The 12,265-nt window shown below is 42.2% G+C and overlaps 2 long non-coding RNA genes across 2 annotated transcripts in view; one reads left to right on the top strand and one right to left on the bottom strand.

Annotated features, from left to right (window-relative positions):
• LOC148148553 (uncharacterized) overlaps window positions 1–12,265 on the bottom strand; it is a 144,305-nt gene that overhangs the window by 110,850 nt on the left and 21,190 nt on the right. The window contains exon 2 of the long non-coding RNA XR_015758761.1: window positions 7,558–7,659. This is a non-coding gene — a long non-coding RNA (uncharacterized LOC148148553). The remainder of the gene's footprint in view (window positions 1–7,557; window positions 7,660–12,265) is intronic.
• Window positions 1–12,265, top strand: part of LOC148148555 (uncharacterized) — a 52,577-nt gene that overhangs the window by 19,957 nt on the left and 20,355 nt on the right. The window lies entirely within an intron of this gene.

The raw sequence follows: 12,265 nt of genomic DNA on the forward strand, positions 1-12,265 counted from the left end.
TTGCTCTCCCTTTTGTCTTTTCAGGGCCGCAGAATATGAGATGATCAAGCCTCGCGCATATGCCTTAGTGGTATCCCACATCATCGACAGGTTACTGGCTGTGCCTGAATTAATTTCCCAGAAGGTTTTGAATTCCTGCGAAAGTTACTTTATAAATTTGTTATCCTTCAATAAGAAGGGATCCATACGCCAATGTTGGGGGCCTATCCCATCATCCCTAGTCTTGACTTCCACATATACAGCGGCATGATCAGAAATATTTATATTACCTATTTTACAAGACAGTATTGAATTCAAAAGGGTCAAGGGGGCAAAAAACATATCAATTCTGGTATGGCACTTGTGTGGGTTAGAGAAGAAAGTAAAGTCTCTACCCTGGGGATGAAGACACCTCTACACATATACTAGCCCTAGCTCCTTATTCAGATCCGCCAGTTGTCTAGATCTCAGAGATATACCCGTGGTGCTCCTAGATATCCTAGCCATCTCTGGGTCCATAATACAGTTAAAGTCTCCTCTTATAATTGTATGGCAGGCCCCAAAAGCCATCAACTTAGAGTACGCTTCCGTTATAATTTTAAAAGAGTGTGCTGGGGGGCAATAAAAATTAAAAATTCCATATTCCTCTCCATGTATTAGGGCTTTGATCAATATATACCGTCCAGACTAATATTTTATCTGGCTTAACATTTGGAAAGGAAGATTCCTCCGAACAAGAATAACTATTCCCCTACTTTTTGAGCTGAAAGATGAAAATAAAGCCTGACTAAATCCACCCTGTTGTAGCTTTAAGTGTTCTTTATCAAGTAGATGTGTCTCCTGTAAGAGAGCTACATCAACCCTTTCTTTTTTAAGACTTGATAATATCTTTTTCCTTTTGATTGGTGACTTGCTCCCCTTGACATTCCAGGTGCACCACCTAAGTGAATGGCTAGCCATGATTGTCCAGGCAAGCCCGAGACCCCCCAGGAGGAAGAACCCCATCCAAAAGACCTCGAATAAAGACCATAGAAAATTCACAATTACAAAAATTCTTTAAAACGTTTAAACCAACACAATTAAAAACTACTCCTAAATAAAAAAACACAAAATATATTTGAAAGGACACTTCCCCCCCCCTTGCTCCCAGGGAGCATAACTACCTATCAATAACCCCACCATAACCTCTCCGAGCTATGGCCCTGCCCTTGGCCCAGGCATTATAGAATGGAGTAAATAAATTCAAGTGTTTTGTAAAACCAGAGTTAAAAGTGAGTGACCCACTGCAGCGTGACCAAGATCGACTCCCACCTGGACCAGGTCTCCTTGATGAAAGTGTTGATCTTCTCCTGGAGCTTGGTGATTCCGGACTGCAGGCTTGCCAACAAAGGTAAGTCCCCAGAAGTGACCGCGGATGTCTCTCTTGCTGCGGGAGGGTTTGGGGGAGGGGTCCCTGCCTGTTGTGAGCTGCGGGAGTTTTTTGCCCGAGGTCATTTTAAAAAGAAACACCAAACTGTCCAAGTTTGATGTAAAATGACTAAGTACGCTGGGCAAAAGCTATCCTAAATGATTTAAAGGGTGAGGAGAAGGTGGGTGCCCCACTTTGCCTGAGTCTTAAGCAGAGCATTGCAGACTCAGACTTTCTGGGTCGCCGCCATCTTGAATCTCCCCCAGACAGATGATTTTTTAAAGAGTTGGTAAAAGAGTTGGCTTTTAAATGAGGTGAAATGTTTCGAAAAAGAATTGTGAGGTTGATGCCTTGGCAACTGAAAGCACCACCAATAATATCAGAAAAAAACTTGAAAAGTATGGTGTTATTCAAAATTTCCCACACGCACCATCCCTTCCTCTCCCACACCGAGGTCTCAGATAAATACAGCAGGTGGACCATGATAACATTAAAGCCAGAACATCAGATTTAAAGAAAGGCACTATTGATTTCAGGTGGGTGCATTTGACATGTGCAGATTGCAGCTTGCAGTCGGTCAGCCCAGGCCAGGATGAGAATGGGCAAGTTCCTCAATCCATGTTGTCTAAAACTGTCAAGCAGAGCTAAAATTGGCACCCACGAGCCTGCACCAGATATTCTCCCAGACACACAGTCACGGCGTGCTTGAACACAGAACTTTTGCCTGGAACGAGACCTAAGAATGAGACTCAGAACTAAACACTCATCCAGGGCTCAACAGGTAATTTCCTTGTTCAGCCAGGACTCTTAACTGAATGTTCCTGCCTCATGTGAAAATCAGAGCCTTTGGGCAGAATCTTCCAGGGTCTGATATCCAGACCTTTTTACCATATAAGGCAGATTCAGCCCCATGTGTTTTTCTCTTTATTTGAAAAGCCTTTTAACTTACTTAATTGAAATAAATAAGCAGGACGTTGGATCATTTTAGTGAAGTTCCAAGTGGTAATCTAAGTCGGTGTTATTATATTAAAAAAACTTATTCTGAGTGTATATGCAAGGAGACTGAGAGGCTGGAATGTGCTGAAGACACCAAGCAACCTCCTTTAACCAATTCAACTAATGTCATTTCTTTAAGTCTGTGGATTGGAGGTAACAATGCTGTTCTTTGATTGGGGTAAGATAGCTCAGAGTTGCCTGGTGCACAGAAGGTAGTCCTTTGGCCCATCCTCTCTGTGATGGCCCTTTGGAAGAGCTACCATATTTGTTGTATTCTTCTCTTCTTTCATTATAGTTCTTTCCATTTTCCTGCCGAGAGCCAACTTCCTTCCAAAAGTTAGTATCAAAACTACTGCTGCTACCCTTTCAGGAAGCATATTCCAGATCAGTTCACCAGATAAAAGTAAATTCTCCTTGTATTTCCTTTGAAACTCTTCCATTCTTCTTGAGAAAGTCTAAAGGAATTAAAGTTATACGGAAAAATCAAATCCCACAGGTTGGTCAGTCTAGAAGAAAGGGACAGTGATATATGACTGAGTCAGGAAGATGCCACAGGTATTTAAAAATGGCGTGCTCAAGCTGAATGTGGGGAGTCCTAGCCTCGATCTCCATTAGTTCGACTCTTTTATTACAACTCCAAAAATGGAAAAGGGGTGGGGTATGATTTACATTGGAGGGAAACCCAAACTCAAAAGCGGAGGTTGAACACAGTGTTGAGTTCAAGCAGATCCCTGTTTAGCTTGCCCATGGACTGTTACCTGCAGTTTTAGAGTTGCAAGTTGATAGAGTAGACAGAAAAGCTCCTTACGTCAGACAGAGTCTGAAATGTTCAGCTTTAAAAACTCCAGCTCTTTAAACTTGAAGAGGAAACAAAAATAACAGGTTTATGCTACCAGTGAATGTTAAGTAAATCTGATCTGCTGTATTTCTTTGATTGAGAGTTTATCTGGTGTAGGTTAGAAAAAAAGAACATTCCTTCACACAAATTCAGTAGAGTTCTTCACTGATATCCCCAAGTGCTCCGAATATTTAATTTCTACCCTGGTTGAACTTCAAAAGCCACAATTATCTCAACAGGAAACTCTGAGATCACAGTTTTATTGGCAGCTTAAGGACACTATTAAACGATAAACTGTCTAATGTGAAGTCTGGAAAACAAGTTTGCTTCTATAAGATGATTGAGACTTAAGAATTTTGAATGGATTTCATGAATGGGAGCTTTTCCAATATAAATTGGGTATTAGTGAGAGCTTGATTAGAACTTTTGAAGTTTAAAGTTTTGTATTTCCACATTGCTCCTGGAGTCTGCTCTATGGGCCAAGGTGGGGGTGGGGATGGGGTGGAGTACTAAATGATTGGCAATGGAGGTGGTGTGGAGATATGAGGAAACATAGGTTTATGAGGGAACATGGAGTTGGTTGGGAGAGATGAGAGCTGAGGGGCATAGCAAAAATGCCCCTTCTACAAAATAGAGTATGGAGTCTGAGAAAACCCAGGCAGACCTTCTAGACAGACTGCCAAACCATTCATGCACCACTATGACCACGTAGGATCTCCTTTCAGGTCAGTCTGAATCCTGGTCCTCCTCCCTGGGATGAAAAGTGAGTTCAATTTAAATGAAACTGTTGAGACAGGAAATGGGTCGAGAGTGTGGTGCTGGAAAAGTACAGCAGGTCAGGCAGCATCCGAAGAGCAGGAGAGTCAATGTTTCAGGCAAGAGCCCTTCATCAGGAGATAGGGAATGTCCCAACCTTGAGCCTACTGACCTCAGACAAGGTCCCCCAAATTATTACAACTCCAAATAGGTCATACAAAATTGTCAAACTCCCGAGTGAGGCCGGATGAATGATCTCCTCTTCTTCTATTCATGCACCCCCTCAGTTCATCAATTAAAGTTAATTTACAAAGGATCCCCTCCTTTGAATCTTCTTTAACCCAGAGCAAACAAATTAATGTTTCCATGTACATGTATTTGGATAGGCAAGGACTGATTAGGGTTAGTCAGCATGGCTTTGTGCATGGGAAATCATGTCTCACCAACTTAATGAAGTATTTTGAAGAAGTAATGAAGAGGATTGATGAGGGCAGAGTGATGGACTGATCTATATGGACTTCAGTAAGGTGTTCAACAGGGTTCCTCATTGTAGACTGGATAGCAAGGTTAAATCTCATGGAATATTGAGAGAATTAGCCATTTGGATACAGAACTGGCTAAAAGTTAGAAGACAGAGGGTGGTGGTGGAGGGTTGCTTTTCAGACTGGAGGCCTGTGACCAAGGATTGGTGTTGGGTCCACTGCTTTTCGTCATTTATATAAACAATTTGGATGTGAACATAGGAGGTATAGTGATGACACCAAAATTAAAGGTGTAGTGGACAGTGAAGAAGGTTACCTCAGAGTACAATAGGATCTTGATCAGATGGACCAATAGGCTGAGGAGTGGCAGATGGAGTTTAGTTTAGATAAATGTGAGGTGCTGCATTTTGGAAAGGCAAATCAGAGTAGGACTTATCCACTTAATGGTAAGGTTAATGGGGAATGTTGCTGAACAAAGAGACCTTGGATTGCAGGTTCATAGCTCCTTGAAAGTGGAATCTCAGGTAGATAGAATAGAGAAGAAGGTGTTTAGAATTCTATCCTTTATTGGTCAGAGTATTGAATATAGGAGCTGGGAGGTCATATTGGGTCTGTACAGGACATTGGTTAGGCCACTGTTGGACAATTGTGTGCAATTCTGGTCTCCCTCCTATAGGAAGGATGTTATGAAACTTGAGAGGTTTCAGAAAAGATTTACAAGGATGTTGCTAGGGTTGAAGGGTTTGAGCTGTAGGGAGAGGCTGAATAGGCTGGGGCTGTTTTCCCTGTAGCATCAGAGGCTGAGGGGTGACCATATAGAGGTTTATAAAATCATGAGGGGCATGGAGAGGGTAAATAGATAAGGTCTTTTCCCTGGGGTGGGGGAGTCCAGAACTGGAGTGCAGAGGTTTGGGTTAGAGGGGAAAGATTTAAAAGGGACCTAAGGGGCAACTTTTTCATGCAGAGGGTGGTACGTGTGTGGAATGAGCTGCCAGAGGAAGTAGTGGAGGCTGGTACAATTACAGCATTTAAAAGGCATCTTGATGGTTATATGAGTAGGAAAGATTTGGAGGGCTATGGACTAAGTGCTGGCAGGTGGGACTAGATTCAGTTAGGATATCTGGTCAGCATGGATGAGTTGGACTGAAGGGACTGTTTCCATCTCTATGACTGTATGACTATATGATCCAACTTACCCAGGCTTTCTTGAGTTAACGAAACAGTGAGTTGTTTTAGTTACTAAATGCAAGAAGAAATTATAACAGAATATTCATGCACATGTATCCAAAATTAGAAGTGTGCCTTGATAAAAGGTAAGAGTTGAAAGATATGCAGACTGGTGTTTGAGTTGTTCATGAAAACTATACAGTGGAACATTAAGAGTTAAGCATGTGATTTTCGCTTTGCAGATTAATTGAAGATCATTTATCCGATTTTCTTTTGATGCTAGCTGACTGGTAGCAGTTAGAATGTGAGAGTATTCCTTTCATTCGGCTTCCTTTTAATTGTCCTGCAGGCTAGCTAGATTCCAGCACTTAGAGCAAGAGCACCCTTTACCTGGAATGTAGGGGTGGTTAGTTGATGACTCTTCAGCTGTATTCTTCACAGCACACTACCATTCAAAAACAAGCCAGAACACACAAGTACCTCTGCCCACCAGCACATAAGAGCACTTCAGGTCATTGGCAAATGTTCTTCCCTTGCCCACATGGGGATGATGTTTGAATTGGCTTTTAACCCCTGTGTTTGTGTATTCTTGAAAGGGGAAGATAAAGAACATGTCTCTCTCGCAGACTGCAGTCTTTACTCCCATCATTTTCACAGTCTGGGATACCTCCCAGGAGATTATGCTTCAGTTTATAGTACATTTCTCACTTTTAAATCCATGCCTTTGAAGTTCTCTTAACAACTCATCAGTTGTGTCATTTTCGGGGCCACTCTCTTCAGGCAGCAACTGAGTGTACATCTGCAGTAATTTGGCCGTATTCTCTTTAGAACAAAATTAATCAGAAGTCTAGTCTGTCTGAAAGTATTTCAGGGCTCTGAAACAAAAACAGAAATTGCTGAAAACGATCAGCTAGTCTGTCAGCATCTGTGGAGTGATGCCTTTTCTGGCATAAGCCCTTCATCAGGAATGAGGCTTGTGGGCATGGGGACTGAGAGATAAATGGGATGGAGGGAGGTGGGTTTGGGAGGAAGGTAGTTGAGAATGAGATAGGTAGCTGAAGGTGAGGTAGATGCCCGAAACGTCATTTCTCCTGCTCCTCGGATGCTGCCTGACCTGCTGCGCTTTTCCAGCACCACCTTCTCAACTCTGATCTCCAGCATCTGCAGTCCTCACTTACTCCTCTGTGAAGTGACATCAGAGTTAATGTTTCGGATCCAGTGTACCCTACCACAGTTGTGAGGAAGGATCACTGGACCCAAAACATTAACTCTGATTTCTCTTCACAGATACTGTCAGACCTGCTAAGCTTTTCCAACAATTTCTGTTTTTGTTTCTGATTTACAGCATTCGCTGTTCTTTCGGTTTCCCTCAGGATCCTGATCGTCATCACGATGATTGGCAGAAAAGCTCTGATCCCTAAACTTCACCCTGAATATACTTAAAAGTGCCTGGTTTTAACTCTGTACAACTGGGTGGGTTGTGAAGGGGTTAAATTTGGGCTTATTAAGTAATTCTGCTGTTCAAAACGAAAACATTAAAGAAGTATATCTGTAATCTCTGTCGATAAAATTCCCCCCCTGTAAGGGTAGACTGTTGTTTATGGTTTAAAAAGAGCACATTTCAGTCAACATCTGTTTACCCTTACACGGTACTTACACTGAATATAAGAACAGAAAGTAAAGCCAGCTAGTTAGCATATTAGACCATGAGATATAGCAGCAAAATTAGGCCATTCAGCCCATCGAAACGGCTCCACCATTCGATCATGGCTGATACGTTTCTCAACCCCTTGTCCTGCCTTCTCCCCATAACCTCTGATCCCCTTACTAATCAAGAACCTTTTACCTCTGTGTTAAAGACATTCAATGATTTCTGCAGCAATACGTTCCATTGATTTCCCCACCCTGTGGCTGAAAATATTCCTCCTCACCTCAGTTGTCAGGGATCGCCTCTTCTCTCCAAGGCTGTGTCCCTGAGTCCAAGCCTCTCCGGCCGGTTGAGACACCATCTCCATGTCAACGCTGGAGAAAAGCTTGAAGAGAAAAGCAGGTTAATGTTTCCAATGGGACTCTTCACCACAACAACATCGCCAAAATGATACCCTACTTTGATCTCCCTCACAAGTAAGTTAATTAATACAACTCAAAACTGAATCAGCAGGCAGAGTGCTGATCAGCCAATGCCAGTGCAGTTAACCTCAGGCATGATAATGGCCATGGAGCAATAACTACACTTCCACTACAGCAGGATTGGGCAGAGAAAAATCAGCTCCTGTTCTGCCTTTTGTTCACTAACCTATTGGAAATGACAAATGGAGTTATAGAGTCATAGAGATGTGCAGCACAGATACAGACCCTTCATTCCAACCCGTCCATGCCGACCAGATATCCCAACCCAATCTAGTCCCACCTGCCAGCGCCCAGCCCACATCCCTCCAAACCCTTCCCATTCATATACCCATCCAGATACCTTTTAAATGTTGCAATTGTACCAGCTTCCACCACTTCCTCTGGCAGCTCATTCCATACACGCACCACCCTCTGCATGAAAACGTTGCCCCTTAGGTCTCCTTTATATCTTTCCGCGCTCAACCTAAATCTATGCCCTCTAGGTCTGGACTACCGCGCCCAGGAAAAAGACTTTGTCTATTTATCCTATCCATGCCCCTCATAATTTTATAAACCTCTATAGGGTCACCCCTCAGCCTCTGACACTCCAGGGAAAACAGCCCCAGCCTATTCAACCTCTCCCTATAGTTCAAATCCTCCAACCCCGGCAATATCCTTGTAAATCTTTTCTGATACCTTTAAAGTTTCACAACATCCTTCCAATAGGAAGGAGACCAGAATTGCATGCAATATTCCAACAGTGGCCTAACCAATGTCCTGTATAGCCGTAATATGACCTCCCAACTCCTGTACTCAATACTCTGACCAATAAAGGAAAGCATATCAAACGCCTTCTTCACTATCCTAACTACCTGCGACTCCACTTTCAAGAAGCTATGAACCTGCACTCCAAGGTCTCTTTGTTCAGCAACACTCCCTAGGACTTTATCATTAAGTGTATGTATGGATTTTGAGTGACAAAGACAATTGTGATGCTTTCTACTATTGGATAGTCAGTCAATAGTCATTGTCTCAAATTTGAAATGTGAAGAATGACTATTTAGGTTACTCAATATCTGTACAACAGGACAATAGCAGAAGTGCATTTTATAGGAAGGGAGTGAAGGAAAACATTGGTTTGAAAAAAATAAGCCTATCTTTTGCTTTCAGACAAAGTGTATTTACAACAGTTCCTGTTTTATGTTCCAGATTTTCCCTCTTCATCATTGTTCTTTTCAGTCAATACATTGAAAATACTTAGCCCATGGAGACAACATTCCTTTGGCCTCCAAACATCCTCATAGCACTTTGTTTTTCATTCCAGAGAACGTAACCATTTCACATTCACAGAACATTCCAAATAAACACATATCAGAACCAAGGCAGAGAATTTCAATGCACTGAGCCACTTCCTATTGTTTATTTTGCATGGAATTCCTGATCTAAGTGGAAAGATATTCTTCAACTACTTGACTGGGAATGTTCAGCACAATAAGCCTGATAAATCTAGGCCTATGCTCTGTGAAACTTGCATAAGAATGCCAATGGTTGGTGAAAATTGTTAGAAAAATATCTTTTTGTTCCATGATCTCTGTTGCTTTTTATTTCAATTGAATTGTTGAATAACTGATTAAGTGAACTGTGAGGCAAAGAATGCAGACATTGGCTATTTTTATCTGCTTTTATGGAATTTCTGATAAATGCAGGGAACTTCTTGGTAAAACATTTCTGTCTCTGTTGAGACTTGGTTGCATAAGTGATTGATCTATCTGTACTGAGCAAACTCCACTCAATTGCAAAGAATTGAGATATGGTCAAACAGCAGAAGCATTGTGGTTACAAACCTAAATTAATGCAAACTGGGAGCTGGTGGCATTTTCATCATCAACAATACTTTGCTTAGACTGAAATAGAATGAGTTGTGACTTCATTTCGGAAATTGTCCCTTATATCTATTTGTAGCATAAGTCATTTGCTGCCATTTTAAACATTCAGCTCTATAAATGAACATAGCTTTCTTGTCTTGACATTGAAGAATACAGACACTCAGCTTACAGTAACATTTCCTTGTTTTTAAATTTTATGATTTTTCCTTGGCTGCACTGTCTATTCACCAAAACTTTGCACAATTACCTCATTTATGAAGAAGACCAGACTGACACTGACATCATTGGAGAAAAATACAGTTTAGGATTCAATAGGCAGAATCTTGAAGGTCCCGAAGGCAGTGGGAGTTGTGGACAGAAGTTTAAGCTCCATGTTCCCATTTGACCACGAACAGAGGCCCTTGAATGGTCAATTAATGAATACTAGTCTGTGCATAATTAAGGGACTAGACATAGAGCAGATAGGAGGTTCATAAAAACCAACCCCTTGCCTTACTTCTGCCCCCCTTGTCCCAACCCCAGAAAGCTTCACCGCACCTTCCCCACCCCATCCACACCACAACTACCACCCCCACCCCCCTTCCCCCTCCCCCCGAATAATTTATCATTGTAGTGGATGGCTATCTGCCCTGGGAGTTGGGAGTTGGAGGGGGGGGGTGGGAGTTGATTACATTGTCACCACAGTAACCGTGGCTTCTGTCATGGCATTCCCAATTTGTTCAAGGTTGGAGCAGACAGTGACTGCCTCCCTGATTTCCTGGTCAGGAATGCAAGGCAGATAATTGGACTGCTGGCAGTTTGACATTCATTAATTGAAGACCCTTAATTGGTAGCTGGTCGGAAAAGCTGACCATGTGGCTTCCTGACTAGACCTTTATTGCTGAGGAGGCAGAAAGGGGCAGGCATCTGTCTGATAACAACCCGTCCAATTATTTGCCTTCCTGTCTCCTGGTTGGCCCTTTGTACAGAGGGAACATGCTGCCTTCTATTCCAGTTGAAGCTGAACAGATGGTTGATGTAAGCTTAGCCTAGACTTCTGCTTTTCCTACTCTGTTTTTAAAGCTTAAGATGTCCTCCTCCTACATTAAATGCTTTGTCAGCCTGTCCTATCACCTTTGAATGTTATTCATGAGCACCCATTTTGAGATTTGTTCACAAAGTTTTCCAATCAGCAGCTGCCCACAAGAGTCAACGGGAATGTTGCCCCAGTGTTTGGGATGCAGAAATACAGGGAAGATTTAAAGGAAGCTATGGGATGATGCCCGTGGGCTGGAGAATTTGAGAAGGATCCCAAGCTTCTCAGAGATAGCTTGGAAATGGAGGCAGAAAATAGAACAAGATCCTCTTACCGAAACATGTTTGACGGGCATTCGGAAAGATTTGGGGACTAGGCACAGTGCGTGATTGGGATCAAGATTATCTCTTGGATCTGGTTGCAGTGTACAAAGGTGTCATGAGAAATGCCAAGATAAGATTCCCTTTCTCTGAAACATTGTGTCCTCAAGAAACTGTGCCTCACCATCATGGATTCTGCCTTCCTTCACTTGTGTTTGTTATCAAACCTCAAAACTGTCATCCCACCTCCTTTCTGCTTCCTCTCAAAATAGTTACTGACTTTGCAACAACATCCCCCTCGACTGTAACAGGAAATGCAGCAACCAAGCTGTGTAAAGTCCTACAATGAGTAATTAAATAATCCATGGACAAATAATAACAATAAATGTTGACCTAGTCAGTGACATCCACATCCTATGAATGGATTTAGAAAAAAATGTTTACTTGAATCTTTTCCATTATCGGGAGTTCTGTTTAACTGTTTGTGATCTGGAGCCCAGACTTTTAAAATGACAGGGGCTTCCTGCTGAGGGACAGAGCAGCTAGTCTCATCTTCTCCATTGCCTGATAGGTCAAACCTTAAAGACTCCCAAAGAATTGAAGGTCTGATTTATTTTTATATACATGTTAGGTCTGTCTTATTAAAGTGACATTTCAAATACCTTGAAGCAAACCAGCTAGAATACTCCTACACCATGATCAGATTTTTTTTCTCTCAAGTGTTCAACTCACTTCTGAGTACTGAGGAGGTCCACACATGTCTGATCACACCAAGAGCCAAAAGGAAAGAATCAAAATATTTTCTTTGGCGAGCTATGGCATATAAGCTGTGTTAGCTGTGTCTCTACATGGAGAGGGATGTAATATAATATGCCGTCTCTTTCACTTTCTCTGCTCCCTCCCCTCCAGTGTTCTTTCATTCTCTCTGATGGAGGAATGGCCCTTCAGCACTAGCCTCTCTCAGACATCCTGCCCAAGTAGCTATTCTTCATCTGGGAGCCCTGGCAGAGGCTGCAAACAGATTATTTAACTTCAGAAGGCATCACTACAGAATCTGCTGTTGCTTTTATGCAGGCTTTTCACATATATCTGAGCTTATTGGACAATGATTAGCTGTGAGAGCTTGTACAAGATCGTAGCCAAGGATATATTGAGAGCTCAGTCTTCTATTGGCCCAGTTGGTGTACTCACCATAGAATGGGAAGTGAAACAGGAATGCTTCCTGTTTGGATTGATTCCAGACTGGAGAATGCATTTAGTCAGTGAGTTTGTCTTTTCTTGGCTTGAATTTCTTGCCTCTTTCTATTCT

Source organism: Chiloscyllium plagiosum, unplaced genomic scaffold (genome assembly GCF_037043375.1).
Source record: "Chiloscyllium plagiosum isolate Xiang-an unplaced genomic scaffold, Cpla_swu_hap1 HiC_scaffold_12, whole genome shotgun sequence".
Lineage (NCBI taxonomy): Eukaryota > Metazoa > Chordata > Chondrichthyes > Orectolobiformes > Hemiscylliidae > Chiloscyllium > Chiloscyllium plagiosum.